Genomic DNA, 27,710 nt, shown 5'->3' with positions numbered 1-27,710 from the left:
TATTAATAACTCTAATTCAGTGCATTATATTTTAAAGTAGAAATTAAAGCCAAGCTTGCATAATTAATTCGGATACTTAATTTGCCAAGTCTTATTGCTGTTGGTAGACTTGTAGATATATAAGATCAAGCAGTATTTGAAGAACTTACGGTATGTTAAAAGATAAGACAATAAACTGAGAAAATGCAACTGAATAATATACACTTTTTTCTTTAGCATGTTCAAGAGGAAGCTAAGTGTCAGCTCAGAGTGCTGATTGGAGAGATCAAGGTGGGGTTGTTTGTTTTCCTCAGGGAGTATAAGAGCCTGGATGGGTTCTCTTGTTTCTTCTGTGCAGAAGGTGACAGGCCCAGGAGAAGAAACATCTGGAAATCAGCGGCTTTTGATAAATGTCTGTTGAAGAATAGGTTGTGTGGTTAAGTGTCAGAAAGTTGGGTAAAATTGTCAAGAAGTCTTTTGGAGATATGGATACTTCAAAATGCCTACAGCGTACGGTAATTTGTGATCACTTGGAGAGAGAATGCTCCCTAGCCAAAGGCTAAGATCTCTTGGAAATTTTCTCTGACTAGCCTGTCTCATGATGGCTCTTAGCTTGCTTTGTGTAACTATAACATTCATGTGGGCTGTCTAATATTCTCTATGTTTATATGACGTAAGACTATATGATACTGTAGGATATTCCCAAATTGTATTTCACCTACTAGATTATCTTGTCCTAGGGGGTCACGTCCTTTTTTTTGCATTCTCTCTAGCTCAGTATATATCTACTATGTTCTAAACATTTTTACATATGGCTATGATGTGATTTGGGTCTTAGAACAATTTTGTAAACTGAAAATATTGTCATTCTGATTTTTGCAGATGGAAACACAGATGTAGAGTGTCAAGTAACTTATACAAATTTACACAGCAAGCAAGTGGCAGAGTCCAGATTTAGATTAAAGTTCATGATCATTCCTCAGTATACTTTTCTAAAGACACAGAATTATTCTGAAAAGAGTACTGAGATGTCCTTTAGCCGACAAAATAAAATAAAGAGACAGCTTTTTTTTTTTGTCATGGAATTGGTGTGTTTTTCATATCATCTGAATATTATGTCCATTCTATGTTGGTCATTCATGGAATGTGTAATCCAAGGTTCTGCTTTGAACTGGTACTTGATAGAGATGGGTTCATGGGCTGACAGTGTGAACCCAACGCTCATATGAGAGACCATGACGCTCGTCTGTTGATCTGGAAGTTTAGTCAAAACAGTAAAGTAAGTTCACCAGAAAGGAAATGTAGCTCACAATTAAGCAATGTGAATGCCTCTCACAGAGTTTTCTCTTTTCCTTTCCCCTGCGCTGCAGGGTGGGCTATTATTTTAAAATGCAATAAATACCACGTTCTGTAATTGCCCATTCTATCATATTTTCTCTTTTCATTCTTCACTGTTCCTCCTGCCATCTTGATGACACCTCCTTCAGGCACTCACAAATTTCATCCCTCGAAAATGGAATGTAAAAGCCCATTAAACTATGCCACACGTGGCAATTAATTGCCAGAAGAAAGTCACCCAGAACCTTGATCTCAGACCTGTCCTTTGAATGATGTAAATCCAACTTATCTCACTCTGAAGCTTCTTTGAATTTTAGTGTCTCCATCACCGTATGGTAACACTGCTCCCTTCTTCAGGGTAATTTAATAAAAAGATGGAATCACCCCATATGCATTTTTAATTGCATCTCTTTGGATAAAATAGGTTGATGTCAGAAGAGTCTTCTTTCCTGAACTAACTGCAGATGTGTTTTTAATACAAACTGTATCAGTCTATAAGAAAGCTAACAGAAAAGCTCTAACAGGAAGCTCATGAAACATAGTCCCTGTCGGCCAACTCATGAGTCCCAATTGCATTAAACAATTTCACATTAAATCTTTATTTTGATGGTTTTTATTCAGCTTATTCATGCCTCGGACCTATATAGGGTGTCACAGTTATAAAAATGTCATAAAATAAGGCCACAAATGAAATTATCTTTAGGTATGAAATAACTTATTCATAGATGAAGGTAGATTGTGTTGCTAGCTTTTACTGAGCAAGGGATTTGCAGATTGTCTCTGGGATAATTTGGTAACTGCTATCTTGGGTTGTTTTCTGTCCTTTGGATGTGTGTCTATAGTCTCTAAAACTCTTTCGATTTTAGCTGGAACATCCACTCTCGTGGCTCCAAAGCAGAGCTAATCTGCTTTTCTGCTTCACAACCTTCATCTGTGTTTTTGTTTTGCCTCAGCAAGTGAAGGAAAAAGATCAGGGCATGAATCGCTCACTCCATTAGAAGGATGCATTTCCACTTTCATCCAATTAGCTGCTGTAATTTGAAGCTTTGGGGGCCTGCTGATAAGGTGGGAGGCTGGCAGAAGCAAGGCCCGCAGAAAGCTTTCCGAGGGCACACAGTGAGTTGTTATCATGAGTTTCACTGGAAAGATCAAGTATCAGGCCTGCTCACCCCAGCCTGATCCGCCAATCCTCATATATATTCATTAACCATCGATATGTGGTTACTCAGCAAGGTTACACGAGCCTTCACACACAGGTTCTGTAAGGTCTGAAGGCACACGGAACCAAAGCAGCCAGCGATTGGATCAAATTTCTAGCATAGCTTGTTCTCAGGGGCAAAGGATTTAAGCAGCTATCTTCATCCCCTCATTAGGTATTTATATATTTTAAAGTTCGTTTGTTTATTTTTGGGAGAGAGATTGTGAGTGTACAAGTCAGGGAGGGGCAGAGGGAGAGAGAGAGAGAGAGAGAGAGAGAGAGAGAGAGAGAGAGAGAGAATCCCAAGTGGGCTCCATGCTGTCAGTGCAGAGCCCGATGTGGGGTTCAAACCCAAGTAGGGTGAGATCATGACCTGAGCCGAAATCAAGAGTCCGATGCTCAACCCACTGGGCCACCCAGGTGGCCCTCCCTCTTGTAAACATAATGATATCCTGGAACTTTTAATCAGACTCCTTTCATTCATTTTCACTGATCTCTTTGATAATGAACAGGGCAAAGGAACTAACAAGACAATGGAACTTGTTATTTCTGGAAGTCTGAGGAGACTCTTGTAAATTCCCAGCACAATGAGGCGATGATTTGCACAGGCAGAAGGGCCTGAAAAGTCCCAACACCCCATTTTTATGTCTCTCTGTCACTTCTTGCAATATGAGCGGAGAACACACGTACTTCTAAAAATAAGGCCAGATATTCTCTGACAAGTTTAGCCTGACTATAAAGGTGATGAACATGAAAGGGATTCTGCTCTAAATTTAGGTGTTGGGTATTTTCTTTTCTAGAATGATCTCCCATTTTTCCTGGGAAAACTCCAGCACCGAAAAACTGTTTGTGAGAAGTAACTATGCAAGGAAGATTCTTTCCACAAAGAGAAAACTCGTGGACTCGGAATATCTAGTCAATTGCTTCTGAGAGCAAGGATGGGCTTGGCGAAATGGAGAAGTCAGATAACACACTTGGGGTCTGGATCTCTCTTATTTTACTTCTGCAGTATCCTCATCTGTAAAATGAAAGGGAAATTGTATACTGGAAAATTACTAACACGTCTTTTGGTTTCAGTGTTCTATGATTGGTGAGGTGGTGTATCTCAGTTTGGGATTGGCAAATATTGAGCTTGTATATCGCCATTCTTGCCAGCTATATTAACGGCATACACCTCTAATTAATTGTGAAAACTATTCCTGCTGACCTTGGAATTCCAAGGCCTTAAAATCCTTCTCAGCACAGAATTTCAAGCAACCACTATCCATCGTATGAAAAACTTAAGTGCCATTCCGGATATAATGAACAGCGATGTAATGACAAGACAAAGGAATGGACAGGAATCTGACCTTGGGTCTGATTTGATGCTTCTGTGTAACCCCTTGAGAGGTCAATTAAATATTTTAAAGTTAAATTTGATACAGCTTTTGCATGAAACTAAGTTCTCATTTCTCTGGCGTAAGTGCCAGAAGTGCAACTGCTGGTCCTGTGATAGTTGCGGATTTCATTTTCCGAAGAATTTTTGGAGTGGCTATAATATTCCCACCAAATAGATTTGAGGGATCCAGTTTTCCTGCATCTTCACCAGCATTTACTGTTCTCACTATTTTACATTTTAGCCATCCTGATATCTCATGGTGGTTCTTTTAAAAAAATTTTTAGGGGCGCCTGGGTGGCGCAGTCGGTTAAGCGTCCGACTTCAGCCAGGTCACGATCTCGCGGTCCGGGAGTTCAAGCCCCGCGTCGGGCTCTGGGCTGATGGCTCTGGCTCAGAGCCTGGAGCCTGTTTCCGATTCTGTGTCTCCCTCTCTCTCTCTGCCCCTCCCCCATTCATGCTCTGTCTCTCTCTGTCCCAAAAATAAATAAACGTTGAAAAAAAAATTTTTTTTAAATAAAAAATTTTTTAATGTTTATTTATTTATTTATTTATTTATTTATTTATTTTTTGAGAGAGAGAGTGCAAGTGGAGGAGGGGCAGAGAGAGAGGGAGACCCAGAATCTGAAACAGTCTCCAGGCTCTGAGCTGTCAGTACAGAGGCTGACGTGGGGCTAGAACTCATGGAGCATGAGATTATGACCAACTGAAGTCGGATGCTTGACCAACTGAGCCACCCAGGCGCCCCACTCATGGTGATTTTATTTTGCATTTCCCCAATGGCTAATAATGGTGAAGATATTTTCATGGTCTTTTTTGCCTTCTTTATAACATCTTCTATGAAATGTCTCTGCCTGTCTTTAGCCCAAATTCTAATTGGAATTTTTTCCCTTTTTTACTTCTGAGTTTTAAGAGTTTTTTTGTTTTGTTTTGTTTTTTACATATTCTAGATACTAGTTCTTTGTTGGATAAGTAGTTTACTAACATTTTCTCCTACTCTGTAGCATGCGGGGTTTTTTCTTTAATTTTGAGAGAGAGAGAGAGAGAGAGAATGAAAGAGCATATGTGCTCATGGAGGATGGGCAGAGAGTGGGAAAGAGAGAGAATCCCAAACAGGCTCCTGCACAGACCGTGAGATCATGACTTAAGCCGAAACCAAGAGTCAAACACTTAACAAACTGAGCCACCCAGGTGCCCCTGTTTTCATCCTTTTAACAGGGACTTCCCCAAAGCAAAAGTTTTTGATTTTGAATTTAACATTTTATGACTTTATTTATTTATTTATTTGGAAAATATTTAAACTTTTTAAATTGAAGAATAGTTGACATACGATTTTATATTCATTTCAGGGGTACAATACAGCGACTCTACATTTATATACATTACAAAATAAGCACCACAGTAAATCCAGTTACCATGGGTCACAATGCACAGTTATTACAATTTTATTGGTTGTATTCCTTATGCGGTACTTTGCATCCTTGTGACTTATTTGTTTAATAACTGGAAGTTTGTACCTCTTACTCCCCTTCACCTATTTCACCCATTTCCCCACCCCTCCCCTCGGGCAACCACCAGTTTGTTCTTTGTCTTCGTGAGTCTGTTTCTGTTTTGTTTTGTTGGTTCGTTTGGTTTTTTAGGTTCCCCATATAAGCGAATTGTCTTTCTCTCTCTCACTTCTGTCTTACTCATTTCACTTAGATAATACCCTGTAGGTCCATGCTTGTTGTCACAAGTGGCAAGATTTCATTTTTTATGGCTGAGCCATATTCCAATATCTTTCTTACCTATTCATCTATCAGTAGACACGTTGCTTCCATATCTTGGCTATCATATAGACAAACCCCAGAGACATTGTGGGTTTGGTTCCAGACTACTGCCATAAAGTGAATATCACAATAAGGTGAGTCAAATGAATTTTTTGGTTTCCCAGTGCATATGAAAGTTTTATTTACACCAAACTATAGTCTATTAAGTGTGCCATAGCATTATGTCTTAAAAAAAAAAACCCAATGTACATACCTTAATTAAAAAATACTTGGGGCACCTAAGTGGCTCAGTCGGTTAAGCAGTCGACTCTTGGTTTCAGTTTAGGTCATGATCTCATGGTTTGTGGGTTTGAGCCCCGCGTCAGACTCTGGGCTGACCGCATGGAGTCTGCTCAGGATTCTCTCTCTCTCTCTTTCTCTCTGTCTCTCTGCCCCTCCCCCACTTGGGTCCCCTCTGTCTCTCTCAAAATAAATACACAAACATTAAAAAAAATATTTTATTGCTTCGGCTCAGGTCGTGATCTCATGGTTCATGAGTTTGAGCCCCACATCGGCTTGTTGCTGTCAAGCACAGAGCCTACTTCAGATCCTTTGTCTCCTCTCTCTGCTCCTCCCACGCTCATACTTGCTCTCTCAAAAATAAATAAATATTACCATCGCTCTCTTTGCTGTCTCAAAAATAAATAGATATTAAAAAATAAAAAAATACTTGGGGCGCCTGGGTGGCTCAGTTGTTTAAGCATCTGACTTCGGCTCAGGTCATGATCTTGTGGTTCACGAGTTCAAGCCCCACAAAGGGCTCCGTGCTGACAGCTCGGAGCCTGGAGCCTGCTTCGGATTCTGTGTCTCCTTCTCTCTCTGCCCCTCCCCCACTCGCACTCTGCCTCTCTGTCTCTCTCTCTCAAAAATAAACATTAAAAAATTAAAAAATATAAGTAACTAAGTAAAGAAATACTTTACCGTTAAAAAATGCCAACCATCATCTGAGCTTGCAGTGAGTCATAACCTTTTTGCAGGTGGAGGGTCCTGCCTCGATGTTGATGGCTGTTGATTGATCAGGGTGGTGGTTCCGGAAGACTGGAGGGGCCACGGTAATTTCTTAAAGTAGGACAACAAGGAAGTTTGCTGCATTGATTAACTGTTCACTTCATGAACAATTTCTCTGTAGCATGCGATGTTGTTTGATGACATTTTACCCAAAGTACTTTCAGAATTAGATGCAATCCTCTCAAACCCTGCCACTGCTGTATCAACTAAGTTTATGTCGTATTCTAAAATCTTTGTTGTCAGTTCAATAATCTTCGCAGCACCTTCACCAGGAATAGGTTCCATCTCAAGAAACCACTTTCTTTGCTCATCTATAAGATGCAACTCCTCATCCGTCAACATTTTATCATGAGATTGCAGCAATTCAGTGCTATCTCAGGGTCCACCTCTAACTCTAGTTCCCTTGCTATTTCCACCATATCTGCAGGTACTTCCTCCACTGGAGTCTTGGATTCCTCCAGGTCATCTGTCAGAGTTGGAATCCACTTCTCCCAAACTCCTGTTCATGCTGATGTTTTGACCTCTTCCCATGAATCATGCGTGTTCTTAATTGACATCTAGAATGAGGAGCACTTTCTAGACATATTCCATTTATGTTGCTCAGATTCATCACAGGAATCACTATCTATGGCAGCTTATCATCTTATAAAAAGTATTTCTTAAATGGTGAGACTTGAAAGTTGAAATTACTCCTTCATCTATGGGCCACAGAATGGATGTTGGATATATACCTAGAAGTGGAATTGCTGGATCATATGGTAACTTTGTGTTTAATTTTTTTGAGCAACCATCATATCATTCGGTAATAGCTGTACTATTTTACATTCCTATCAGCAATGCTCGAGGACCCCAATTTCTCCACACCCTTAAATGACACTTGTTTGTTCTGGAGAATAGAATTGCCAAATATAATTTGGAATTATATCTCATTGTGGTTTTGATTTACATGTCCCTATTGATTAGTAATGTTCAGCAGCTTTTCATGTGCTTATCAGTCATCTATACATCTTCTTTGAAGAAATATCTGTTTAAGTCCTTTACCAATCTTAAGGTTGGGTTGCTCATTTTTGATTGTCAAGTTGTTGGAGCTTTTAAATTAATTCTGGATATTAATCCCTTATCAGACATATGATTTGCAAGTGTCTTCTCTCATTCTGTGGGTTGCCCTTTCACTCTGTCAATAGTGTCCTTTGATGACGTCCACTTTAACTATTTTGTTGTTCCTCTTGCTTGTGCCTGGTGTCCTAATGAAGACGTTGTTGCCAAGTCCAATGTCATGAAGCTTTCCCACCTATGTTTTATTCTAGGAGTTTTATAGGTTTGGCTCTTACATTTCAGTCTTTAATCCATTTGGAGTTAATTTTTTTAATTTAATGTTTATTTAGTTTTGAGAGAGAGAAAGAGACAGACAGAGCATGAAGGGGGGAGGGGCAGAGAGAGCAGGAGTCACAGAATCCAAAACAGGCTCCAGGCTCTGAGCTGTCAGCACAGAGCCCGACGTGGAGTTTGAACTCAAAACCGTGAGATCATAACCTGAGCCAAAGTCAGAAACTTAACTAACTGAGCCACCCAGGTGCCCCTGGAGTTTTTAATTGTTAAATGTAATGTAAGTATCCATCTTCATCCTTCTGATGTGGATATCCAGTTTTCCCAGCACCATTTGTTGAAAAAACCATCCTTTCTCCATTTTGAATAATCTCGTCATCCTAGTTGAAAATTATTTGACAGTATATGCATGGGCTTATTTCTAGGCTCTCACTTCTGTTCCATGGGTCTATGTGTCTGTTTTCATGCAAGTACAATGTTGTTTTGATTATTGCAGCTTTGTAGTAAGTTTTGAAGGCAGGTAGTGTGAGAACTCCAACTTTGTTCTTTCTGAAGATTGTTCAGGCTGTTTGGGTCCTTTGAGATTCCATATGAATTTTAGGATGGATTTTTCCATTTCTGAAAAAATATCACTGAGATTTCCCTAGGTTTTTTTTTTTTTTTTCCTATAGGGATTGTATAGAATCTGTAGCTTGCTTTGGGTAGTACTAACATCTTAATATTATCAAGTTTTCCAATCCATGAACAGGGGATATATTTCTATTTATTTGTGTTTTTACTTTCCTTCAGCACTATTTTGTGCCTTTCAGTGTATAAGTTTTTTATCTCCTTGGTTAAGTTTTTCCTAAGTATTTTATTATTTTTGATATTATTACAAATGGAGTTGTTTTCTTAATTTCTTCCTTACAGTGTTCATTATTAGTGTTTATAAATGTAACTGATTTTTGCATGTTGATTTTTTATCTTGTGGCTTTACTGGATGTGTTTATTACTGAATTCTAACAGTTTTTCTATTTGTGAAACATTTAGGGTTTTCTACAATAAGATGATTTTATTTTGAACAGAGATAATTTTACTTCTTCCCTTTTCCATTTGGATGCCTGTTTCTTTGTCTTGCCTAATTGCTCTAAAAAAAAACAACAACTAGAATTTCCAATGTTATGTTGAATAGAAGTGACAAAAATGGGCACCCTTGTCTCATTTCTGATCTTAGAGAAAACTCTTTCAGCTCTTCACCTTTGAGTTTGATGTTAGCTGTGGGTTTTTCATTTGTGGCTTTTATTATGTTGAGGTGATTTCCTCCCATTCCTAGCTTATTGAGTGTTGTTGTTTTTAATAATGAAAGGATGTTGAATTTTGTCAAATGCTTTTTCTGCATCAAGTGAGATTTTTTTTCTCTCCATAATTCTGGTAATGTAGTGTATTATATTGATTGATATTCATATGATGAGCCATCTTTGTATTCCAGGAAAAAATCACACTTGGTCATGGTATATAATCCTTTTGCTAGTATTTTCTTGGGAATTTTTTATCAGTAGTCATCAGAGCTATTGGCCTTTAGTTTTCTTTCCTTTTTTATTTATTAAAAATTTTTTTAACATTTATTTATTAGAAAGAGAGAGAGAGAGAGAGAGAGAGAGAGATTTAGCAGGGGAGGGGTAGAGAGAGAGAGAGACACCAAATCTGAAGCAGGCTCCAGGCTCTGAGCTGTCAGCACAGGGCCCCACATGGGGCTCCAGCTCACAAAATATGAGATCGTGGCCTGAGACGAAGTTGGACACTTAACCGACAGAGCCACCCAGGCACCCCTAGTTTTTTTTTTTTTCTTGTTGTATCTTTGCCTGGCTTGGTAACAGGGTAAGGCTAGCCTTATAGAATGAATCTGGAAATGTTCTCTTCTCTTCCATTTTTGGAAAAGTTTGAGAAAGGTTGGCGTTAATTTTTCTTTAAATATTTTGTAGAATTCGCCAATGAAGCCATCTAGTCTAGGGCTTTTCTTTTCTTCTTGAGAGGTTTTGGTTACTAACTCAATCTTCTTATTAATTATAAACTACTCTAGGCTGAATTGTATCCCTACAGAAGTCATATGTTGAAGCCCTAACACCCAATACCTGAGAATGTGACTGTATTCGGAGACAGGGTTTTAATGTAGTCGTTAAAATGGGGTTGTCAGTAAGCAATACGACTATTGTCTATATAATAAGAGATTAGGACACACACAGAGACATCACATACGTTCATGCACAAAGGAAAGAGCACGTGTGAAACCCACACTGTGAGAAACTAAATGTCTGCTGTTTAAGCCACCTGGTCTATGGTATTTTGTTATGGCAGGCCCTAGCGAACCAAACTGTGGGTCTGTTCAGATTTTCTATTTCATCGTGATTCAATGTTGGTAGGTTGTATATTTCTGGGAAGTCATCCATTTCATCTAGGTTACCCACTTTGTTGGTATATAATTGCTCATAGTACTCTCTTTTACTCCTTTTATTTCTGTACAGTTGATAATAATATCCCCTCTTCCATTTCTGATTTTAGTTTCTGTGGTTTTTGGCTAGAGTAGAAGTGTTATTGTCTAACAGTATTCTGTCTTGCTAGGCTATCCCTTTTCTGCCCCTTTGATATTTTCTAGTTGCCTGTTTTGTCAGCTCCGTGTCTGGGGTATATGAAAAGAAAAAGGTGCTCCAGGGTACTTTCCACAGTGTTGTTCCTTGGGTACCAAGTTCCCTAGCAGATCACCGTCTCTCCGTTTTGCAGATTCTTTAAAAAAATGTTTTTCTTTTTTAAATAGTGAGAGGGTTTTTAGTTGCACTTTTCAGAAGGCAATGTGAAGACTGGACTAGATGATCTCTAAAATCCCTCCCTGGTCTGTGGATTTTCGGATAGGCTTTTCTGATTTTGAAATAACTAAACCCTAAGTAAGCAAACAGAGCCACTGTTCCCTTTAGGTGGAGAGTAAATAGATTAGAGCTCAGTGCTAGCATCAAAACAAAGGCAGAGGCGTCATCATTCTACTGTCTTTAGAGAAACTTTAGGTTTCCCCAAAAGCTTTTCATGGGAAAAGCTTTTCTTTTCTTTTTCGTTTTCTTTTTCTTTTGGAGTGGAGTTCAAAGGTTAAATTTTCCTGTTTTCTTTCTTTCTCTCACTGCTAGTAAACTTGCTCTGGGGCTGACTATTTTCGCTGGCCTTCTAAACTCTGCTTACCCTATTGTCAAATGGGGGCCTAACTATCGGCACCCAGGGTCTGGAGAGAGCTCCGCACCCAGGAATTTGTCTTCTCCACCCTCCTTTCCCCATAGGCAACCTTGTCATTGCCTCAGCCCCCTGCCTTGACCCTTTGATGTCCCTGCTAATGTCCACCGTTGAGTAGGACAGCTCGTTGTTAGTTCTTGTCCCACATCAGAGGTTGTTCAGGTATATTCCAGAATCTAGTCGGAAGCTTAACCAACTGAGCCACCTCGGTGCCCCATGTTAACTTAGGATTAAAGAAATTATTTAAAAATAAATTTCAAAGGGCCCTGGGTGGCTCAGTCGGTTAAGTGTCTGACTCTTGATTTCTGCTCAGGTCATGATCTCATAGTTTATGAGTTCGAGCCCCACGTTGGGCTCTGCACTGACAATGCGGACAGAGCCTGCTTGGGACTCTCTCTCTCTCCACTCCCTCTGAAATAAATAAATAAACTTAAAAAAAAAATTCCCAAACACTCAGAATGTGTCACTTCCTAATTGTTTTACTATAGTTTTCCATTGCCTATACTCGTGATGTTATTTATATTATTTTGCCTGTATGGCAGAAACACTATAGAAGGGTGTGCTCCCAACCTCACAGGCAGTGGTATCACACTGGTGGTTTGAAACTGGCCATAGTGGGAGTACTTAGAGTATGGAAGTTGGAAAATGCCACAATCAGAGCTGGATTTATTGTTTTGTTGACTACGTAAACTTAAGAAACTGATGGAGGGCTGCCTTAGTGGCTCAGTCTGTTAAGCATCTGACTCTTGATTTTGTCTCAGGTCATGATCTCCTGGTTTGTGGGTTCGAGCCCCTCATCGGGCTCTGTGCTGACAGTGTGGAGCCTGCTTGAGGTTCTCTCTCTCCCTCTCCTGCCCCTCCCCCACTCGAGGGCCGTGCATGCATTCTTTCTGTCTCTCTCAAAATAAATACACTTAAAAAAAAGGAAAATGATGGAGAAATGTCACTAATGCAGATTAAACTCACGTCTATAGTGGTTATATTATAAATATTCCAAAAATTGAAGAAAAACCTTCTAGTATTCAAAACTATCATCCACCAGGAAGTGATCCTCGTGTCACTGACGAGTGAGTCATGTGCTAACATATGTTTCTGTTGTTTCTCTGTTTTATTCATTAATGTAAACAAAAGTACCCGCTGACATTCACATCAGAACTACATCCGTGCCATCAATGATGTGCGTGGCTTTTTGGTAAATTGCATACTCAACGAGCATTTTTTCATAGGCTGTTTCTGTCAAAACATGGTTGGATGGCAATTATAGGTTAGCAACTGATACAAGTTTGGTAAAAAAATAAGCAAAAGGATTCTGTGAGAATCAACTTACATGTAGAATTTACAATAAAAGTATCATAAATTTTATTATTATTTATAAATCATGTGCTGCACATCCCTTATATCACTAAAATTTATATATATATGTGTGTGTATATATATATGTGTGTGTGTATATATATACATACATATATATATACACACACACATATATATATATACACACACATATATATATGTACACACATATACACACATATACACACACACACACATATATATGCATATCTATTTTTTATCCTGGGGAGCCAGCTGTTAAACATTTATCCTTATGCCACTGTTCAGACCCTAATTCTTCACCAAGGGACATCAAACACCTTATTTTAAAATCCCTTTCACAACCAGAAGATGTACTTTAGGAAAACTTCTATGTATGAAAAAAGTTTGCTACTTGACTGGATTATTCTCAAAGCCCCCATTGTAATCCATGAATTTGCCAGCAGGTGTCACTGTGGTGTAGGGTCACAGTCTGAAGGGCTCCAGGATTGAGCTCCAATGAAGTTACACAGTATCTCCTAAAGTCTCTTTATGGAAAGACAAAGTCGCATCCAAAATCTCTGCAAACAGGCAACACAGTCACAGAGGTATAATCTTCTAGTTCTGTTTGTTGGCTTGTTTTATATTTTTAAGTCTGCTGCTACGTGTATGTTCAGAAGGCCTAAAACTCTATGGCCTTGCTATTCAAAGTCTCGTTCGTGGACCAGCATCACAGGCATCACCTGGGAGCATGTTAGAAATACAGACTCTCAGGCCTGCCCAAGACCTTTTGAATAAGAATATTCATTTTAATAAGGTCGCCAGGGGATCTCTGTGCACATTCAGGGGAGTATGGAAGCAGCTTATAAGTGGCCCATATATTGACGGTTACCACGAGGCTAGGAACAAGATGGAAAAATACTATCCAGCCTCATCGGTCGCGAGAATGCAGGTAGTGGGAAAGAGAGGGACACTTCCCAAGGGAGATGTCTGATATTTGCCTTAGTGCATGTTGGATTGCCTAATGTTTTTCTTTTTCATTCTGGAAGGAACTTCTCTGGGTCTTTTCCCACATAAACCGATAGAGCTAACTTCGCCGGTGTTTATCTGTTGCTACGTCGCTTCCACGCTCTGTATTTCAGCCGTACTAACTTACCTGCCAGTGTGACCTTCTTAAAGCCCCAGCCAGACTGTATCTATCACTCTACTCCTTAAAGTGGCTTCCTCCTGCTCCTAGAACACAGACCAGAGTCTCTGTCATGTTTTGTAAAGGCTCCTAGGATCCAGCCCTGACTCACTTTGCCCTCCCTCTTCAGTCCTTCTCCTCTCCTTAGACCCAACACTCAGCTCCACTGGCCTTTTGGCCTCTCCTCCCTCACAATTTTGGGCATTGGCCCATTCTGTTTCCTTTCCCCAAATGCTGCACCCCCTGCCCCAACTCATCTATTGCCAAACTGATACTTTCTTTAAAGAACTTAGGAAGTCTATTCTAACCCCCCTCCTAGATGCATCGAAGTCCTTCATTATATGATCCTCTAAGACTTGCATTTTCATTTTGTATGCTTATCATGTTTGTGACGACTTTTTCAGAGGACTCTTTTCTCCGGCAGACTTTTCTCTATAAAGGAGGGAGTATGTCTGCCTCGTTCATCCAAACACTCTGCCATGGCCTTCGACATCCTGAACAAGCTGGTCCCCATCTCCCCCACAGTCCTTCATCTTTCTGCTTTCACCGTCTTCTGCCATTCCTGTCTCTTGCCTTTCCCTTGTTCTCCTGTCTCCCAAACACACCAAACATCTCTTGCCATAGGTTTTTGTACTAGCTGACCTTTCTGTCCTGGCCCTTTCTCCACTGTTTTTCTAAGGTCTTTAAGTCTTAGTTATACTTCTGGAGGCAGACTGGATTGGAGGTGTGGTGATAAGCTTTGGTTTCCATCTTATACTACATCTGTCTTTTGATGGATTATTTTGTGGTCCACTGGTAAACAGAAGAGAGCTGACCTGTCTTGTGTATATTTGACAAAGGTATGACTCTGGGCAAAAGTCCCTTCTTCTGGAACACCAGGTTGCTAGGTTCACTTCTCCACCAGCTCAGACCTGAAGACGACTCAGACCTGAAGATTTACCTTTGGGAGATAAAGAGCCAAGAAGACTTGGGAAACGGGATATAATGGTAGTGACAGTTGTTTGTGATTTTTTGGCCTACCTATGAAAGTCTGAGAAGTGGTTAAGGCCCCTTCCTTCTTCATTACTCACAAGTTTACAAAAATAATATCAAGGGAAAAACTAAAATGAAGGCAAGCAATTCAAGTTGTGCTTTCTCTTAGTGTGACAACAGAATTGTTGCTTAGAGAACAAATGTGTGCTTCCATTCTTTCCTTCATTCAGCTCCCTGCTTACAGAGCTCTCACTGTATGCAATGTCTTGCATTTGGGCCCAAACTCATTTTTCTTAACCCAACTATGACGCTTAAACACACCGAACCTTGATCCCCTGATGAATCCATCCTTCAAAGCTTTCAAGTTAAACTGTCTGCTCCTACGGGAAACCTTCCGTGATTCATTCCCTATGAAGAATTCCTCCCTCTCCCTATGTGGATGTGTACAGTTTTATTCACACTATTTAGTTTAATACAGTTAATTCAATTGAACAAATATTTGTGAAGTGTCTGAACTGTTCCTGGAAATATGCTAGTTGCTGGAATTATAAATGTGAAAAACCACAGTGCCTTCTCCAAAAGGGTTTATAACTGGCCTGGAAAGTCCACTGTAGATGGGCAAGAGAGCATGAAAATCACAGACTGAGAGATGTGCATATCATAACATGTCTGCGAAGCATTCCCTGGTGCGGAATGAATGGAGCATAGGTTTTAAGGAAAGGAGGAAGAGGGAGCATGGTAGGAGATGGAGGGAAAATAGGTAACGGTAATATTAATATTAATATTGATATTAATATTAACTACAGGGACACCTGGGTGGCTCAAGCATTAGTTAAGCATCCGACTTCAGCTCAGGTCATGATCTCACAGTTGGTGGCTTCAAGCCCTGCATCAGGCTCTGTGCTGACAGCTCAGAGTCTGGAGCCTGCTTCATATTCTGTGTCTCCCTTTCTCTATACCCCTTCCCCACTCATGCTCTGTCTCTCTGTCTCTCTTTCTCTCTCAAAAATAAACATTAAAAAATTAAAAAAATATATTAGCTACAAGCATTTATTTGCCAGGAACTAAGCCAAGCAGTTCACAGTAACACAGAGATGTTAAGTAACCTATACAACACCACACAGCTTGTTAGTGGTAGAGCCAGAATCTGATGTACAGTGTGCGAACTTGAATTTCATTGTAGGTAAATCGTCAGTCCAACGAGCATTTAATAGATACCTTCGATGCACGAGACACTCTTCTAGTTAATGTGCGTGTCTGTCTTCCCTACTGGTTTGTGATTACTCCAAGGGATGGAAATTTTTATATTTATCCTTGTCAATCCCTTCCATTGGAGAGAGCCTGGAATGAAGCAGCCATAAAAGAATTGTAGTTCATTGTCCCCTTCCCTCCTCACCTTCTTTAAAGCAATGCCCTTCTCTCTAAGCTTAGAGCTCCCTATAATCACTAAACCCCAGGCCCTCTTCCTCTCTTCCCTTTAGTGGTAAGTATTTGCTGGTGAGGCGATTTATAAGGTAGAAATGTTTGTTATTCTTTTATACTCCCTTAGGTCATGCTTTTGCTTAAGTGAATCTTTGGACAGAAAGCAACAAAATGCTCTTTGAAGAGGAAAGACCCATTTATAAGAAATACCAAAGTCCTAGTGTTATAGTGATGGCAGACTAGAAACATTAAATCTTATAAGAACACTTCATTATGAACGCTCGTACTTCTTGGCCGCCCACATTTACTTAAGAGTTAAGGGAAAACGAGGGGGTTGGCTTGTAGTCTGGGGACCCCAAGTCACATCATGCGATGACCAGGACAATCATCATGCGATGAACAGGACAAACAGGACAATTAGCCGTGTCAAGGAGTTGTGTTATAGATGTAATGGTTATGGTTCCAGTAGCAGAATGAGAACAAGAAGTATTAAGGGGAAGACATTTCTGGCCTTCCAGATCCTACATGAAGATAACCACCTCTCTTTTAATAAATCTTCTGAGAATTAGATGTTGTTTAAGAAAGTTCTACTGTTGTTTTGCGTTCTGAAAATGTACTCCCCCAAACTACTCTTAGGCCCTGTAAATGTCCTGTGTTTCAAAATTTCCCGTAGATATATATGACTGATTGATAGCAACACATCTATACCTCTTCCCCATCTTTTCCATTGTGAAACACTTCGTAATTTCTAATTTTTTTCCATGTGAGTCCTAGAGATGGGAAAAGAAAGGGATTGACTAGGAAAAATGGGACACTTGACACAGAAATTTAACATGCGGTACATTGCTTGAAAAGCACAAAAGGCAGTCAGCGTGTACAATTCCTGGGTGTTATGAGCACAGCCTAATGGTCTTCGGAGAAGCATAATATATTTTAATACTATGCTAAGATAATATCAAAATTATCTTAGTTATATGTTAATGAGATAATTTAAGAGTATAATTTAAAAAGTGTAAAAGGGTTTTTATTGATATATAGATGCCTGCACAGCATCCTTTCTTCGGGGGCGGCGGGGGCGGGGGCGGTGACCCTCTGCTTTGCTCCCCAGGTCTTCTTGGATGCCCCTCTGCCACTTACCAGCTGGTACTTTCTTCCTCTTCCCAGATTTGAGTGTGGATACACAATACAGAATGGCCAGCCAGTGCTCGAATCTCCCTGGCCAAGATAATTGGTTCATGCTGGGACAAAGGACTCACCAGAGACAAAAGGTTGTGGTTTCTTTTCTTTGCCAAGGAAGGCTTTGGAAGGGGGGCAGATTTTTAGATCAGGCCTTACCCGATGTGTGTAAGGGAACAAGACAGGTACATGTGCAGAGGGGCTGTTGGCTCATGAATTGCCCCCTCCAAAGGATCCATGCCCAGAGACCGCTCTCATCTCAAACTGTCCAGAGTTTGCCTGCGGAACCACCCACGTGTGGCTGGCCACGGCCACGGCTGGAGGCTTCTTTCCACCTCTCTCCCATTGCACCCTCTTCTGAGATTTCTGAATAAGTGAGCTGTTTTGTTATGCCTACAGACAAAGCAAGGGAACAAAACCTCCCTGGATAATTTCTCAGGTTCCAACCACTCCACACTTTGATAGGTGGAGTTAAGTGTGGGCACAACTAGGGGCCCAGAGGAAATCTTGTATCAATTCCAAATCACTGTGAGTGTGCAAGATGGCACGGGAGGAGCTGGCCCTTCTGGGGCAGGCTGCCCTGGAAATTCCGATTCACCAAGAAAGAGTTAAGCTGTCTTGAATGAATTTATCAGCTCTGCATCCACGTAAGAGATAAGAGAACAAAACTGCTACTTTTCCCAGAAAAGTATTAAAGGGTAAGTGAGAAGAGTTATTTATACTTTCGGCTGTCACTTTCAGTGGGCAGTTAAGATTGCCCTAGTGAGTGGCCTCTGCTTATTAATAGAAGGAGTAGGGAAAGAAAAAATGGAGTTAATGTTGCAATAAAGACATGACAGGGCCTCCGGTTTCCAGGATCGGCTTGAAATGAATTAAAGCCAAACTATACCAACAAATCTGTCATGCTGCCCTGAAAACAGGAAGTCTAGGCTGGGCCAGTAAGAATTAGTCACGGCACACACAGGCAAACCCTACCAGACCGAGAATGAAAAATGTGCTTCATCTGCAAAAATCAACTTTTGGAATTTGTACAGTGTTTTCCATTACCCACTCTCTTTTCTCCAAAGGCCAGTCATCAAATAATGCTTGGCTTACTTATGCTTCTGCTGCACCATTAAGTGTATGAATTTGTATACGAAACGGAAGCCCAAACTAGCTGTGTGCCCCGAGATAAGTGATCTCATCTCTCTGCACCTGAGTTTTGTCTTCTGAAGAACAAAAACAACAAACAACAAACAAAAAACGGGGTTGGCATCTCATGGATCCGGGACCTTAATGTGGGAGGAATTGGGAAATAACGTCCTGGACACTTGTTGCGCATCCACGAAGTGTTCAGCGCTGTGCTGAGAAATGGTGGAACAAAAAGGAAGAAGATTCAGCCTTTAGAGGATTTCCGGTGCCTGCAGGGAGAGGTACGTTTAACAAGAGGTGCTGTAAAAACGGTGACAAGGCCGACAGAAGTGTACACATATATGAAGTACTTCATCGTGTGTCAAATGGGTTTTTCTCTGCCCCAGAATTGGAGCCAAGGACCAAATGTGGATGAAGACCCTACGTGCATCACATTCCAAAGAAACTCTCGAGCTAAAGAGGCCAGCTCTGGCCTCCCTGGGGTTTATTTGGAGGGGCCAGAGCTATGCTGGCCCTACCTCCACCTACCCCTGTCAGGAGAGGAGAAGGGGAAGGTAGAGAGGTCTTAACTGAGTGAATGGCACTTGATTCCAGGTGAGAGACTAGTGCCTTTCATCCCCGAAGCCAACTGAGTGGGGTTCTAAGGGGATTTCTGGTAAAGGCTGGAAGTAACTTCAAGACATAGAGACTGACATTTCATTCCTTGGCTCGGTATATGCTGAACTGTCAACCTTCTGGAAGCGCCCTGATGCTCCTGCATACAGAGAATGTCTTAAGAGTTATCGGAGGATATGCCGAAGTCCTAGGGTCAGGCCTACATTGTCCTTTTCAGTCCCAGAATCTCACGTGCGCCCTGAGGTTTGCAGACATACCTGAGCCAATAGGGTTCACATCTAGAGATTTCTGAGGAGGAAAGACCCACCAGAATGGGCTACTCTCACAGGCTTGAACAGATTGTAGTATCCAATGTTTGGGGGGAAAGGTGGGACAAGCTATGCCTCATCCCAGCCCTTCATAGTCCTTAGAGGGTACAGGAGGGGACTCCAACATCCCGGAGACTTCAGAGTCCTGGTGGCTCTATCTGAAGAGCGCCAGGTTTAACTGAGAAGCAGCAGCTGTAGGCTGGCCTAGGGAGCCGCTGTACCCCACGATACACTGTTGTACCCAGAGGCGCAGCTGGGGTGCGTGGAGATGGTGGTCAGATGGTGGAGATACTGTGGAGAAGTCCTCAGTAATGGAGGGGCTGGGTTAAAGCCAATCTCTTTCTAAGAATACCATCACACTGCTGACTTAGAAGCCACCAGCACTGGGTGCAACCAGACCGAACCAGACCGAGTCTGGGGAGGGTCCCTTACCAGGCAACTGCCTCCACCAACCCTCTTCCCTTTTCTCAACACTAGAGGAACATCAGGCTAGAAAAAGGAACGGGTGTTTTAGATCCAAATCGAGAGATTTTCTGGTATCTCACAGGTACTAAAAATTCAGAGTCTGCTCCATGTTGTTAAGGGAGGTACTGCCCAGAGGGGAAGAAGGAATCAAGGTGGCCTAGTTGAAGGTAGTTACTAGAGTAAAAATAAAACAGTTCCATATTTATACCCCAGTAAACCTTCCCAATATGCTCCACCCTCCTTTTCAACATCAAGGATTATGGACTTCATACTTGCAGACAATAAAAAGCCATCTGAGTGTTTGATAACACATGTTAGGATGCTTTAATGATGGAACTCTGGCAATATTACAGAGGCAGAGGCAGAGGACGAGGAGATCAGAGAAAACAGGAAGGCATTTTGCAGGATTTGCAATAGCTCCGTTCAGAAGCAATGAATGTCTGAGACAGAGCGTGACAATGAGGAGGAAATCAGCAGCAGCCCAGAGTTATCTGAAGGTCACTGGACAGTAGTAAGAGGTATGTGAGAAGGAGCAGTCACATGTGACTTCTAGCTTGACCTGTTAAGGTAGGTGATCCTGCTATGAATCATGGGACGGGAAACAGATTTGTGTGGGAGGAGAGTGGGAGGGAAAAAAATAATAACCAACATTTATTAAGCATCTGCTGTGTACCAACACTTTTCTGAGTGGCTTACACATTTCAGCCTTTTCATAACCTTACGAATAGATATTATTTCTATGGAGGAGATAAGCTACATTTGGTTTCATGCTGTCACATTTGAGGTGCTTATTTGACAATCAGATAGATGTTCGGTAGGGTTTTGGAATACCTCTCTTGAATGTAGGAGTTGAGTTGTGACTGGACACGAAAGAATCCCACAGATGGTGATCCTTGCCTCTGGAAAGCGTCTGGGGGAGCGTGTCGTATTCTCACACTGCCACAGACCCTGTGAAACTGGGAAGCCCACCCCTCAAAGAACATAAAGGAGAGGAGCGTGACAGAGGTTGCTCACATAATCCATGTCCTCTTCTTCCTGGGGGCCCAGTTAGGTGGCATCTCCCAGCCTCCCTTGCAGCTGGGTGCGGCTGATTTCTAGCCAGAGGTATATGCGAGCAGAATCCTTGTGGCCATCACCCATGCAAAATTTCACGTGGGTTTTCTCATTCTCCTTTCCGCTTCCAGATAAGACGTCCAGGGAGACTGGGGACGTCATATGTATTTGACAAAGCCTCTATCAGCCTGGTTCTCTGAGTGACTATGTAGGGAAGAACATTCCTCCCTATCATCACCAACCCTGATGACGTGAAATTGTCCCGGGCTGCCAGGTGAGCAAGAAATACATGTCTCTTTGCACTTGAGTCATTACATATTCTGGAGTTTCCTTTTTACAGTAGTTACTACCGTGACCAAAGCACAGAGACCCATGGAAGCCACGATGAAGCACTAAAGAGGGGTGAGCTCTTCTTTATGCTGTAGCGTCTTATGTGGAATTCACACTTCCTTCAAAGGGAGCATACGCTTAGGTTAGGTTTGTAGAATAAGTCAATAATGTGACTTCACTTATTATAAAATTTCCCACAAAATAAGTGAAGACCTGAATCCCAGAGTGACTTAAAAAAATTTTGGGGGCACCTGGGTGGCTCAGTCGGTTAAGGGCCTGACTTGGGCTCAGGTCATGATCTCGTGGTTTGTGAATTTGAGCCTCGCATTGGGCTCTGTGCTGACAGCTCAGAGCCTGGAGCCTGCTTGGGATTCTGTGTCTCCCTCTCTCTCTGCCCCTCCCCTACTTGTGCTCTCTCTCTCTCTCTCAAAAATAAACACTAAAAAACATTAAAAAAAAAAAAAAACAACCAAACAGTTTTCTCCCAATCTGCCCCCAAACTTCTGATCTGGTCTGCTTTAACTTTTGAAGCAGGAGCAAATCTGGAGTGAAAGTTCACATCACATGCTGCAGGGACGAGTTCCTTTCTTACTTCAAGGCATCTGACTTGCACGTGCTCTGCTCAGTACAGTATATCAGGGGATTCCCTTTCTTTGCAGGCACAGCACAAAGTGAAGGTCAATCAGCACATAATTGTAGGAACATTGCTGTGTTGAAAGCAGACTTCATTACTCTTCGTGAATGCTACCTGATATTGACTGAGGCATCATACAGAGAAAAAAATTAATGGATCCTGCATATTTTGCAGTGCAATGTACTGTGATTACTGTGGAGTATGTATTAGAACTTTGGTTGAAAGTGAAGTCCCTAAAAAAAAAAAATGAAGCCCCTGTGCATTTTGCACAGGAATATTATAACGGGATTTGCAGACACAAAGCACACTGAACAAATCATCGGGACACACATTTCAGGCATTTTCTAGGACCAGCTGCTAAGTCATGATTCAGACACATGCCTTACTATAAATTCCATCTCAAGGCACCAGCAACTTTTCGCTCTGCATGTGTGTGCGTGTGCACGGGCGTGTGAACTCCCTTGTGAGCAGGAAGCCCGCAGACACTGGACAAGGAAATGTAACGCCCAAAGGGCCACTAAATAGGCTTCGCCCACTTGTAAAATCAGCATCCTCAGCATTAAGATAAGATTGGGTGGCAAAATGCTTAATTCTCATTTAAACAAAATTGAGCCTCACATATCAGGAAAACATACCTTGGAAATAAGACCTAAGCGAGCTCCAAAGGAGAAAAGAAGGAACTGAATGCACCCTCATCATCTGAGAGACAGCCGGTCTCGTAATTTCACATCAACTTAGTTTGGCCTCTAAACCAAATCTGCCTTAATGCTATTTGTAGATATAGATTGCTGTCTTTTTCATTACCGTTATCAAATGATGCATTTGCGGCTCAGCTCTGAGCTTCTTGACCCATTAAGTGGATTAGATTGCCTGTTGCCTTTGTCCTTTTGGCTTTTGCTTTATCCTCAAATATTCTACCCTTTTATACTATGTACATAACATACACACATTATTATGTATGACATGCACATACACGTGTCTGCAGTCCCAATTAGCCTGACGACCCCAGCCCTTCTGTTTTTAAGAGGACTGTGTTCAAATCTCTTATCACAGTCATCAATCCTTCCCTGTAGCAGCAGCAGGAGCTAAAATCCTCTGAGAAATGGAATGTCACAAGCCCAGCCCAGGGCTCCTTGTAGAGCTACACTCAGCAAATTGCGGATCATGCTCCCTATTAGGCTCCTGGCTGGTGCATCATGGTAGATTCGTTTCAGGAGCAGCTTATGTGCCACCCCCACCCCCCCCACCCCCCCGCCACCCTGCTCCGTCTCTGTCTCATGCATGATAATCACAAGCCCATAGGAGCTGCAGCAGAAAAAAAAAAAAGGCTCAGGACAAGTCCTGATGGTGTTATTACCATGAAAATGATGCCCTTGTACATTTGGGAAAAAGTTAAAGGGGGAAAAATAAAAGAGGGAGACAAAGAACAAGGATTTGGTCCTGACTCTTGAAGCAAAAGGATACCTCTAGCAAAGTTTGCTGTAGATACAATTAACCTCCATGATCAGCTAAATATTGAGGGTCCACCATATGTGATATTACTCTGCTGGGTATTGGGAATGCAGCTCTGAACAAGACAGGTGCTCTCAGCAGGAGCTGGTTCATGGAGACACATAGTTAAACAAGCAATCTTAGTAAAATATAGCAGCAATTGCTGTGATATGTGTACTTAAAATGAGCATTCAGAAGGGGATCCTAATGTGTTCTAAGTTTAAAGGGGGTTCTGGGCCCAGTTCCAATGTGGTGGTGGTGGGGGGTGTTTCTCACACACTACCAAACAATTCTTGGACACCAGTTGGGTGTCCTACAATTCAACTCAATTCTGACACTATCTACCTGGAGATCCTGCAGCATCAGTCCTATAAGAGTGTCCCCCTTTTTTTCAGATGCCAGTCACAGGCCCAGGTTATCACCTGTGCTTCTGACTGATTGGCTATAGATTGAGGTTCCAAACCTCCTCCTCAGGTTTGATAAATGTGCTCAAGTGGCTCAAGGAACTCAGACAATCATTTCACTTGATTACTGGTTTATTATAAAAGGGTATAACTCAGGAACAGTCAGATAGAAGAGATGCATAGGGTAAAGTATGGACAAAGGGCCTGGGGTCCCATGCCCTCCCTGGGTGCTGCCACTCTCCCAGCACCTCTATGTGTTCACCAACCTGGAAGCCCTCTGAAACCTGTCCTTTTGGGGTTTTTACAGAGGCTTCATTATGTAGGAATGATTGATTAAATCACTGGCCATTGGTGATGGATTCAACCTTCAGCTCCTCTCCTGTCTCCAGAGTTCAGGGGCCAGGACTGAAAGTCCCAACCTTCTAATTACACAGTTGGCTACTGTGGCAACCAGTCCCATCTTTAGGTACGGTCCAAAGTCACGTCATCAATGTGACAAAAGACAACTTTATCCCTCTCATCAGGAAATTCCAAGAATTTCTGTGCCAGAAACAGGTCAAAGACCAAACATATATTTCTTTTTTTCCCCAGTGTTATTGTGAAATATGGACATACATCACTGTGTATGTTTAAGGTGTTTAGCATGATGCCTTGATTTATATGTATTGTGAAATCATCACCACATAGATTCAGCTAACATTCATCTTCTCATATAGATACAATAAAAAAGAAAAGGAAGAAGAAAAGAATCAAGGAAAACAATTTTTTTTCTTGTGATGCGAACTGTTAGGATTTACTCTCATGACAACTTCCCTGTATACCTTATAGCAGTGTTAGCTGTGGTCACCACGTTGTACATTACATCTCTAGTACTTATTTATATTTCAACTGGAGGTTGGACCTTTTGACCGCGTTCCTCCAATTTCCCCTCCCCACCACCTCCTGCTCTGGTAACCACAAGTCTGATCTTTTTTTCTATGGGTTTGTTTTTTGTTTCTTTTGTTTTGTCTTCTTTTGTTTTTTAGATTCATGTATAAATGAGACCGTACAGTATTTGTCTTTCCCTATCTGACTTATTTCACCTAGGATAAAGCCTTCAAGATCCTATCCATGGCAGCATTTGTTATCTCTTATCTTTTTGATGATGGCGATTCTAACAGGTGTGAAGCGATATCTCATTGTGGTGAGATGGTATTGCAATATTAAAAAAAATTTTTTTTTTAAAGTTTTTCAACGTTTTTTATTTATTTTGGGACAGAGAGAGACAGAGCATGAACGGGCGAGGGGCAGAGAGAGAGGGAGACACAGAATCGGAAACAGGCTCCAGGCTCCGAGCCATCAGCCCAGAGCCTGACGCGGGGCTCGAACTCACGGACCGCGAGATCGTGACCTGGCTGAAGTCGGACGCTTAACCGACTGCGCCACCCAGGCGCCCCAAAAAAATTTTTTTAATGTCATCCCTTGACAGTTTCCTATCAACGGGATTACCACTTGGGTGCTGCAGGTAAGAATTTGGTCCACCAAGATCCTTGTGCTAGTTGTTGTGAGCACCTCCCTGCTTCTTGTCACAGTCAGATTCTGAATGGTCAAACCCACAGATTCCCCTGTGATCCTATGGTGAGAGATCCAAGTAGGGGATTCCACAAAGTGACCCACAATTCTGGGCTGGGGCTGGATGTCCTTCCTGGGTTCCCTTTTCCCACTGGCAGAACCAGAGGCTCAGGACAGACCTGTCCATGATGCTGTACTGGCCTGGGGGAGGCGCAATACGGTCGACATGTAGTGGCTTTTCTTACCCTTCTGTGCAGTGTATCTTGTTCTGTCAGGTGCAAGGGGGTGCTTCGGTCTCACCTCTGTGTTACAGAATTCTCCCAGTGCTGTCTTGTTCTCGAATAGATGTCAACTGTTCTCTGTGAGGGGGGCCAAAGTCAGGAATGACCTATGCTATCATCTTGGTGATGTCATTCCTACATTATGAACTATAATATCACATAGGGGAATCAAGGAAAGCTGCCTTTATAAATTGGCATTTGGGCAAGACATGGCAGAGAAGAAGAACTATGTATTTCCCTAGGAGATCCCCATGTCTTTGGTAGATAATAAGGGGGACTTGTAGCTTGTCTCCTAAATGGCCATCAATTCCTTTCTTCCTTTACAGGCATGGCATTTCCTCATTGGGAAGTGGAGTCTATTTCTTTCTCCTTTAATCTGGAATGATCTTAGTGACTTGGATTGATACTGTTATATTGCAAAAGAGATGTTCTGGAACTTTCAATAGCATCTTTGGAGAAATCCAGTGACCAGGGAAGAAGTCCAGCAATCCTGCGGCTACCCTGCTGTGAGATGCCATAGTGTTGTGAAGATATCTTAAAGGTGAGGTTGAGATGCCATGGAGATGGAGATAGAAACAAGAGGTAGGGAGAGAGAGAGAGAGAGAAAGACAGGGAGAGACCAGGTAGCACCATGGCTCCAGGTGTGTGAGTGAAGAAGCCACCTTGGAAGTGGTTCACCAGGCCCAGCTGCTCCAGCTGATGCCTAACACACAAAAGCATCTTGTTTACATCTTTATATAGCCCCCTACCCTTGACTCTAGGCTGATCTGTAACTCATTCTTGGTCGATAAAATGTGGCAGAAGTGATACTGTATACTTTCTGAGGCTAGAAACCTTGAAGCTTTTGCCTGAGCCTCTTGTCATGCTTAGTTGTCTTCCTCTGCCTCTTGAAGTCCAGCTGCCATGATATGGGAAGCCCAAGCCCTATGGAGGCTATGCGTAGGCACTCTGGCTTAAAGTTCCAGGTAAGCTTCCAGAAGATAGCCAGCATCAACTGCCAGCCACATGAGTGGGTCGTGTTGGTCTTTAGCCCAGCCAAGTTTCAGATGGCTACATACCCATCTGATATGAAAGATCTCAACTGAGAATTGCTTAGCTTGGTCCAGTTAGCACCAGAAGTTCAAAAGGTAATAATTAATTGTTGTTTTAAACCACCACATTTTGGGGCTTTGTATTTGCAGCAATAGATAACTGGAAGATAAACCATTGCAACTAGTGTTTAACTTGGAAAAATGCAGTGTAGAACCTAATGTATCAGAAGAAAAACATTTGAAAAATTAAAATGTAGCATGCCAAGGGGTGCGTGGGTGGCTCAGTCAGTTGAGCGTCCAACTTCAGCTCAGGCCATGATCTCATGGTTCATGAGTTTGAGCTCCGCGTCAGGTCTGTGCTGACAGCTCAGAGCATGGAGCCCACTTCAGATTCCGTGTCTCCCTCTGTCTGCCCCTTCCTTACTCACACTCTGTCTCTCTCTGTCTCAAAAATAAACATTAAAAAAATAATAAATAAATAAATAAAATAAAATGTAGCGGGACGCCTGGGTGGCGCAGTCGGTTGGGCGTCCGACTTCAGCCAGGTCACGATCTCGCGGTCCGTGAGTTCGAGCCCCGCGTCAGGCTCTGGGCTGATGGCTCAGAGCCTGGAGCCTGTTTCCGATTCTGTGTCTCCCTCTCTCTCTGCCCCTCCCCCATTCATGCTCTGTCTCTGTCCCAAAAATAAATAAAAACGTTGAAAAAAAAATTAAAAAAAATAAAATAAAATGTAGCATGCCAAGTACTGAAAGGCAAATGAATTCTCTTAGGCTATTAGGAAATCATTTGTGAATTATCTAATTATCATTGATTGTGATCTTATTTCAACTTTGGGTGATATCCTCCCCTTAAGTCATTTTGAGAAGGGAAGATACTGAAGTTCTAGTATAAGGAGGGGTATAATTCTACCACAAGACACAGAAATGTACATCAAATGCCTCTCTTCCACATGTGTTAGTACTCAAAACATCAGTCAATCCACCAACAAATAAAAGTTTAATGACCCCTATATATGATATATATATGACATAGTCCCTGTTTTCAGGTTCCCCAAACATTTCCTAA

General features: G+C 41.8%; 1 long non-coding RNA gene across 2 annotated transcripts in view; it reads right to left on the bottom strand.

Moving 5' to 3' along the window:
* LOC122471940 overlaps positions 1-27,710 on the bottom strand; it is a 94,371-nt gene that overhangs the window by 6,272 nt on the left and 60,389 nt on the right. Inside the window, exons 4-6 of one of the 2 annotated variants that reach the window (XR_006294315.1) lie at positions 14,597-14,692; positions 13,752-13,828; positions 12,297-12,517 (exon numbers count right to left, since the gene is read on the bottom strand). This is a non-coding gene — a long non-coding RNA (uncharacterized LOC122471940). The remainder of the gene's footprint in view (positions 1-12,296; positions 12,518-13,751; positions 13,829-14,596; positions 14,693-27,710) is intronic. The other variant, XR_006294314.1, reaches the window with a different exon arrangement.

The sequence above is a fragment of the Prionailurus bengalensis genome, chromosome B1 (assembly GCF_016509475.1).
Source record: "Prionailurus bengalensis isolate Pbe53 chromosome B1, Fcat_Pben_1.1_paternal_pri, whole genome shotgun sequence".
In the NCBI taxonomy this organism is placed as follows: Eukaryota; Metazoa; Chordata; class Mammalia; order Carnivora; family Felidae; genus Prionailurus; species Prionailurus bengalensis.
Note: the sequence above shows the minus strand (reverse complement) of the source record. Positions and strands in the feature narration are given on the sequence as shown.